This window comes from Sturnus vulgaris, unplaced genomic scaffold (genome assembly GCF_052056855.1).
Source record: "Sturnus vulgaris isolate bStuVul1 unplaced genomic scaffold, bStuVul1.hap1 Scaffold_194, whole genome shotgun sequence".
NCBI classification, from domain to species: Eukaryota; Metazoa; Chordata; class Aves; order Passeriformes; family Sturnidae; genus Sturnus; species Sturnus vulgaris.
Genome location: NW_028276164.1, coordinates 2681242 through 2690016, shown reverse-complemented (window position 1 = coordinate 2690016; position 8775 = coordinate 2681242).

Genomic DNA, 8775 nt, shown 5'->3' with positions numbered 1-8775 from the left:
CCTGTTGGTCAAGTCTTGCATCAAAATAAAGTTTTGATAACCAAAAGAGTGCCTGCACTCCCACAGCTGCTGGGGAAGACAATGGCAGAATTCCACTCTGCCTCTCAGTTACACTCACACACTGGCCTGCCCGGGATTCCACTGTTGGAAAATATACCTTGTTTAAATTTTTAAAAGTTATTTCTCAACTCAGGCTTGTTTTGCCTTTGCACTGGGGAAAGAAATTTTAAAGAACTTTTTAAGGGGTGTTACACCAGTCAATAGGGATGAGTTTAACATGTCAACAGACTGGGAAGAGCCCAAAAGATACCCACAAAGAGAATGCCCATCAACAAAACCTCAACGAAACATCAGCAAATATCAAAGAACACCCACCCCAGACACTGCCCCCGGCATAGAGCACAGATGGAGACACCTGGTCTGGAAAAGGCTGAGAAGGAAATCCAGGAGTTCGGACCTAATTAACATCACAAGAGGAGAAATCCGGGCCTGCTAAGAAACAAAATACTAAGAACCACACAACTTTGAAGCAATGAGGAAAAGACGAGTGGATTTCTATGGGTTCAGGCTGTAAAAACTTTATGAAAATCTAGTAAAACTCACGTGTCATGGAATGATTTTCTTGGCACATCCGGGCTATGTGTGGATGAAATGATTTCTGTTGCACACCCCGACTAGAATCAAGTAAAACCTTGACTCTCTAACACTAAAGATATTATTGGAGAGTTTTGTTTTTCCTGCAGTTTAACTGACAAGATTACTCCATTAGAAAAACATTTCATAATAATCCTACATTTATATTATCAGTTAGGATTGGGCCAGGGTTGTGACAATTTTTACTCCCAGGAAAAGCAGAAAAAACTTGATTGCATTGGAATATTTTTGTACATATTTGCAGGAGGCTCTTAATGATGGCAGAATGTCGGAATGGATTTTTGGATGCGCATCTTTAGGTTGCATTTGGCAAAACTAGAAAAGTATTAATGGTGAGACTTTAATGCATAACCAGTTAATACAAAATCGTTTAGAAAAAAAGCAAAGCAAAACAAAACAAAACAAGCAGGTTGTGGGGGTGCACATGTGAATCAGCAAACGGCAGCTCTGGAAGAGAAGAATCGGTTCCTGGCAGCCGGGAGGGGAGCTTTAGAAATGCAAATTACCTGAAGCAAAGTGTGGACAATGCCCCAGGATCTTCTTGCCAGGGGGAGGAATTGGGCTGATTCCATCTGCCCCTCACCCCAAGCTCTGCCTGCTTGCACAGATGGAATTTGCACAACTAAAGGCAGAGCCCATAGTGAGGATATCTGACTGCAACAGAAATTGGTTAAGCTGCAAAAGGAAAAAGCAAACGGAGAATGTTGGGAAAACTTCATGAAAAAAAGCGGGGGGAAAATCATCCCTCTCCTCACTCCAACATGTGCTGCCACTGTCCAGGCTATATAGGGTATATCAGAACTGTATTTTCTTGCCCAGAGAAATCAGTTTGGTATCCAAGTATTTGATGATTTAATTAGAAAAAAGTGGTCAATTGATTCTTCCCCGGCTGGAGGGAGCACCCAAAAATAGGAAAAAGATGAAGAGACACCAGAACAAATCCTACAATATCATGGAGCAGCCCTTGGAAACCCTAACGAATTCATATCACGATATAGAGAATCCATCCATAATTTGAGTCGCATAATTAGGTTAAAAAGTGTCCTCAAAATAATAACAAACCCGACAGCTCCAGCTCCTGACCTTCCTGCCGACCAAACCACTGACATTAGGAACGAGACATTTCACCATGGGATGGGATCAGATTATCTATTAAAAGAGGGAGCCGGACTTTGTGGAAAATTAATTACTCAAATTGCTGTTAGCGAACACATGATAACCGAAAAGTGGTGAAACAGATAACAAAGGAAATAAGAAAGTAGCTCATGTACCAGTCCAAACAGGGAAGGGATGGGAATGGGACAAGTTTTCGTGGTTCCCTGGCAGACCACGGCTTAAACAAATGCTGCTCCTCCTCTGACGTGCTGCAGCAACTCTCAGCTTTTTACCATGCACGAAACCTTGCGCCAAAGAGGATGCAGGAAAAGAGATTGAGTCAATGGAAATTAAAAGTTTGTAAGCGCTATTCTTGAGAAAATGAGAAAAGGAAGGATTGAAAGCAGTACGATTAATATCGTAGTGTGGGTGCATATTAACGAGGACATGCAGTAGGCGGATCGGGAAGTCTGAACCTTCCAAGTTCCTCAGCGAGAGGGGAATGGGAGAGGGAGATGCAGCCGGGAAAATGAGGATAAAAAGGAGGCGGCGCTTTAGAGACCGCATGGCAAATGCCACATGGCGTCGCCCTTTGTTCAGGAATAAAGTCACTTTTACAGGACTCCTCTGTCTCCTGCGGGCACACAAACCTCTGGCCATGTGAATTTTCCCGCACAGCCCCGGGCACAGGGCAGACACCTCTGTGCCACCCACAGCAACCGGGACGAGCCAGCGCTGCTCCGGCACCGGCTCCTGCCGAGGCCCCAGCGGGAAGGAGACCGCGGGCAGCCGCTCCCGCAGCGCCCTCAGCCCAGCGCCAACACGGGCCGGCACCGGCACAACCAACCCGCCAGAGCCCCCTGCCGCCCCCTCGGCCCGCAGCGAGCCCCGAGCCCCCGCACAACCGAGCGCGGCTCCCACCTGCGCTGGGGCCGCCTCCGAGCTCCGCCGCCGCCTCCCCGGGCTCCGGCCGCTGCCGCCGCTGCCGGGCCCGCACAGACGCTGCCACAATGGCGCCTTTGCTGCTCTGCCCAATCAGCGCGCGACAACCAGGAGTGACATTGCCACAATCAGCCAATGGCAGCGAGGGCCGGGCTCTGCACACGGCCCAGCCTCGGCCCGCGCTCTCACGGCCCCCCGGGCTGTGTGAGGGCAAAGGCGGAGATGAGGAACAGCCCTGGAATGGGCCCGGGCCCGAGCCGCCATTGGCCTGGAAACACAAACAAAGTTCTCCGCAGCTCCCGGCACGCCTTTCCCAGCCCTGCGTGTTCACTGCCTCCGGCTCAGCGCGCAGCCCTGGAGCCTCACTGCTGCTACCCCTAATTAGGAGCGTCTGTGCTTGTCTTTAATTTCCCCCAAAAAGGGAAAACTGTCCCACAACCCCTGTGGATGAGTGGGAGAGGGGAGAGATTTCTGGCAGAAACCTCCAAAAACTCAGAGCAGGATTGTGATAAATGTGATTCGTGCTAATTAAGTTGTAACTATATTAACAAAATTGTATTTAGATCAATAGAAGACAATTGTTACAGAGTGAGAAGGGGGAGATGGGTGATACAGGATAAAAGACATCTCCCAGATGTTGGGAGTCGAAGAAGGAGGTTAGAAGAAAGCCAGATAAGAATAGTAGAAGGACGGAGGTCTGATAAGCGGCATCTAGAAATACAGCTTCAACCTTGAAGCTGTCAAAAATGGAATGATTCCAAGCATGGGACTTAATTAAAGTCATGTATGGAAAACATCTGCTCAGTCACACAGGGCGCCTGCGCTACCTGCAGGTCACACCTCGGTCACTGATGAAGACGATGAGCCTTCATCGGAAATAAGACCCTTAAAAGGAGGAGAGACCCCCTAACCCATTAGTAGAGCATGCGCCGTGCAGTATAGTTACGTAGTTTTTAGGAATAGAAACTAGGAGGAGCTTTCTAGAAACTTCTGTAGCCTACAGTATATAAGTGGGATTGTTAGCCTGGATGCTTTGATACGTGAGGAATGGGAGCCACTCCCCGTATCCCCAGTCGGAGGGGGGCCCCTCCCCGGTTGGTTTTGCTTATGCTTATACGAACCTCAATTATACTAAATTACTTACTGCCAAATTTTGTATATTCTTAAATATATGCACTTTGATTGTTTCATCTCCAATACTTTAATTGTCATCTCCAATACTTTGATTGTATTCATTTTGTTACTATAAAAAACTTACTATTAAATTTAATCTTGTTGCTTGATAAATTGGAAAAAATAGAACATCATTCATAACAACTTGGTGCCGAAACCCAGGAACTCCAGTCCAAGTGAAGAATGGCTAGTTTTGGGAAGGAGCTCCCCACCAATTGTTAAGGTGGTCCCAAGGCTAGACCAGGCTCTCTTGGAAAAGGAGTTCCAAATTAAAATAAAGCATAAGCAAAAGAAGCTAGCTACAAGGAGGCATGCCAGAAGAAGAAGCCTCCCGTGGGAACGCCGGCAGAAAGGGAAAGGTGCCCGTAAAACGTCTTGTGCACAAGAACCCTGTGCGAAAATGGGCTGTGTGAGTACCATGGGGTTGGGTAAAGGGGGCGGCTGTGTGCTTGTGTGTGAGTGAGGAATGTCTGAAAGGGGAGAGCGAGTGAATACCCCGGGAGGGACTGGGAGGGAAAGTCCCAGCCCGAGAACTCACGGGAAAAGTCTTTGAGAAGGGAGCTGATGCTCGGAGAAGTGATGTAAGAAGGGAGTGAATGAGTCAGGTTCAACTATCTGTTGGGAGGATAATAGATGGAAGTTTTGGTACGTGATTAAGAAAGGATTGTGGAAAATAGTCAGAAAGAGAGGTTGGGGAGAGAATAAAAGGAAAAGAAGGAATTAGGTGTGAAACAAGTGGTTGGCAAAAGAAGTGAGATTGGTATATTAAGCGAAGGAGTTGAACCGCAGAACAAATGAGAGAGAGCAAGGGAAATGTTGCCGCCAGAGATGGGTCAGAGGAAAAGTAAAATCTCTGACCCAGGGGTTGTGAATTATGAGAATAGTTCACGAGAACCCGGTGTGCCTGGGAACCGAGAGGGGGTTTCCCAGAAGGGGAGCGAGATTCCTCAGGACAGCCCCCTGAGGATAGTGTTACAATACTAAAGTACAAGGGAATCCCAAAGAGAAAAAGTAAGCAGAAAATTATACAGTACTGTATGTTTGAGTGGAGAAAAGAAAAAATTTGTGCAAATAATTTGTACTGGCCAGAGTTTAAATCATTTGAAGATTAGATTTGTCAGGTTTTAAATCTATATATGAGTTCAAAACAACGTTTTAATTAGGAAAAAAAGTGAATATGCTGCTTTGTGGCTTCCAAAAAGTGTGTGGGGGGTAAATTTATAGTTCAAAGGCAAGAAAAAGAAGGTTATTCGTTATACCCTTTGCAAACTAAAGGACGGGCAGCAAGAAGGGACTGGCTAAAGCCATGGGACTCGTTAAATCACCTCCCACCCCCATACAGACAGCCTGGCCAGCCTGTCCAGCCTGTCCAGCCCTTGGTCCCCGATGCACCCCTTATTCAAGTCGAGCCAGTAGCACACAGAACTAGAGGCAGAAGGGAACAAGAGGAAGAAAGTGACAAAGAGGGCGAGGAAGCAGGAAGGGAAGATAGATTATACCCTCTTAGAGAGGTTCCAATGGCAAATCTGGCCCCAGGACAGGGACCTATTGGTTACATGAGTGTTCCCCTGAATACTAGGAACTTTAAGAAATTTAAGAAAGAGATGGGCAGGATGCCAGAAGATCATATTGAGGTAGCAAAAAAACTAGATCAGTTATTAGGACTGAATATTTACACCTGAGTGGAATTGCAGTCTATTTTAGAAATCTTGTTTACAGTGGAAGAGAGAAATGATTAGATAGTCAGGAATACAGGCTTAGAATAGAGATCATTAGAAGCCAAACCAAAGAGATCAGAAATGGCCTATGGCAGATCCAAATTGTAATAATCAGGAGGTAGAACATAGGCAAAATATGAGAGATTTCAGGTAAATGATTATCCAAGGTATTCAGGAAGCAATGCCCAGAGGACAAAATATAGGGAAATGTCTGAGTGAGCACCAAGAGAAAGATGAATGCCTGGCAGAATGGTTAAAGAGACTAAAAAGAAAAGGATTTGCAGTTATACTCAAGCATAGACCCCGATACACCAGCAGGGCAGGTCCTTTTGAAAACACAATTTGTAGCTAAGTCTTAGGGGGGGACATCAGGAAAAAAAATTAGAAAAATTGGAAGATTAGCAGGATAAGAGCTTCAGGAGTTGTTAAAGGAAGCACAAGAAGCGTATGTTCGGAGAGATGAGGAAAAGAAAATTAAAGCCAGGATTCTAATAACAGCAATCCAAGAAATACAAACAGCCACAAACACAAAGAATTTATCAGGAAAAAAATATTAATTCAAGAAAACTAAGGGGGGGTCAGGAGCTCATTTATTTAATATGAACCAAAATACCAGAAGACCCCTTGATAAAGCTGAAAGTAGATTCTCAAAATGAAGAAATCATATTTTTAGTAGACACAAGGACTTTGTTTTAGTTTAAGGTAAATTTAGAAAGAAACTTTTGAATAGAATTTTTCTGAGAAACAAATTTAAGTAATCTTTTTTTAATTAGTTAAAGAAAAAAAATATTTCCTCAGAGAGAAGTGGAAAAAATAACTATTTATTTAACAGGCAAAACACTTTTCAGTATAAAAATGAACAATATTAAACAACAAAACTTCTTATTGTTTCAAAAAGATGACAGATTCAAAAGAAGGGTTTTTTGTAAGTTGCAGCTTAACTTACTTAGTCTGGTATCAGTTCCTTCAGTGCTGGGAAATGCCTTGGCCCAGGCCAGGCTAGGTGGGCTACGGTGTGAGCTTCCAGTGCTTTCTTGGGTTTTCAGTCCAGAGCAAAATTAAATAATTCAAGAAAAAAAAAGAAGAAAAACACACTCCAGGGAATTTTTTACTTTAATTGGTTAAGGAAAAAAAAAAAAAAACAACAAAAAAACACCTAACCAAAAAGCAAAAGAGAGTTCTCTCCCGCTGTCCACTGCAGACAACTAGGTCTGTGAGCAGGAATGCGGGGGAGTCAGTGTAGTTTCTGATAACTAATTCTGCACTTTTTCTCTCCTCTTTCACTCCTGGAATCAGTCTTAAAGCTGCAGAATTCAATATTCAACACCAACTGAACAGACTATTTAAAGATACAAGCATCATAAAATAAAAAGAAACAATTTAGCTGATAATAAAGCAGGGGGGAGCCCTAGGAAAAAACGGCAGTGTGAGTGTGGCTTTTCAGGAAGCAAAAGCACAGGGTGGGGCAACATGCTTTTCCTTGGCAGAAGTAGAGGCTGTGAAAAAGCTGGGGGTAACCCTGAAAAAAGGATGAATTTTTCTGCCCAATAGTAAAAGAGCGGTGCCAGGACTTTTGGCCCAACAGATCCCAGACAGCTCACATGGGGGGATTCACTGGGGCACGAGAGCACTTTGTGACCATTTTTGTAAAATTTTATTAAAAAAAAAACAAAAAAAACCCAAATTACTGAAAAAAAATTGTAATAAATCAAATGAAACTAAGGAGAGTACTGGGTGCCAAAAGCTACAGTCCATATAGAGTTAACATAGAACCACTGTACTTTGGGACCAAGGGAGAATGTGATTTTTGTATGTGCAGTGAAAAAAAATATTATTTTACTGCTGTTTGAAATACCAGTTTAAAGTTGTTTTAAAAAGTGCATTATCAAAGTCTGGACATCCTGAATTACCTGCCTGCTGCAACCTCATTGAACCTGAAGGCAGAACAGCGCTGATGAGAAAGAATCAGACACTTAGTTGATCAATGAAAACAGCCCAGGAGGATTGAAAAATTTCTCCAAAAGCCTCCAACAGTCAACATTAACTGATTTATTTGAAGAACTACCACTCAAGAGAAAGAGACTGGTAACACCTATTATTGAGGAGGCCCAAAAACAATTAGAACATTGGCAATGTCGTACTCATGGCTTAGAATGCCGCCCATGGATTTGTATTCTTTGCACTTGCTGTTTTAATTCATGGTGGAGAGTAACTAGGGCAAAAGAAAAAGAGAGACAATTGCTTTGTTTCAGTTGTTCAGGGCGTATGCATGATCAGCTAACAACAGAAAGATTTATTAGTGACTTCTATGGGAAACCATTAAGACATGAAAACGGGACCTTTTATGCCGCAATTCAACTAATAGAGAATCAGGACCAACTACTCCTTGCCATATTAACTTCTGTGCAGGCTAAAGAACAAGCAATCCAAAATATTATAAATCAGAGTATCATAACTGGCAATTGCTGTGGAGAAGAAGTCTATGTGCCACGTAGTAAATACATCTCACCAGCAAATTGGCATCGCGAGTATATCTATTGGTGGAAAAGAAGGTTTAGAAAACCAAAAAGAAGAATTATTTAATTGAAATAGTGTAATTTTGTTGTGGTTGGCATATCTCCGGAGCTTTACTAAATTGGAGAAAAAAAAAAAAAATTATTAGCTAATCAATCTAGGGAAAGAGATAAGGCAGTGCTGCAGAACTATAAATATTTTGTGCCATCTTTGGAACAGAAAAAGTTAAAATAGATCGTGCGAACCTTATGAGGCCAAGGGTACCAAAGAAAAAGAAATCCCAGGATGAAAACTTTGCTACCGAGAAGATGGATATCTCGGCCCTTGGCTGCAACCCAAGGGGCCTTGAGACAGGTAGAAAGTTAAAATTCCTGAGGATTCTTTTCATGGTGCTTACAATAATACCCCTAGCAGCTGGCCAGAACCGTAAGACTGCATGGAATGGAAAAGAACAGGCCATGCAGGAACAAATTACAAGACGACAAACCACTCAAGAAGCAGAAATAAAGACACGAACCCTTCCTGATCCCTGTGACAAATGCAATCAATCCATGTGGGTCAAGAATAAGATGGAATCAGTATTTGTGGCACACCCATATATTAGTGCAGCTTGTTATGATCATAACAGCTTCTTAGAAATTTGTGTAAAAAGTTCAAAATTGTATTGGGTAAGAAAAAA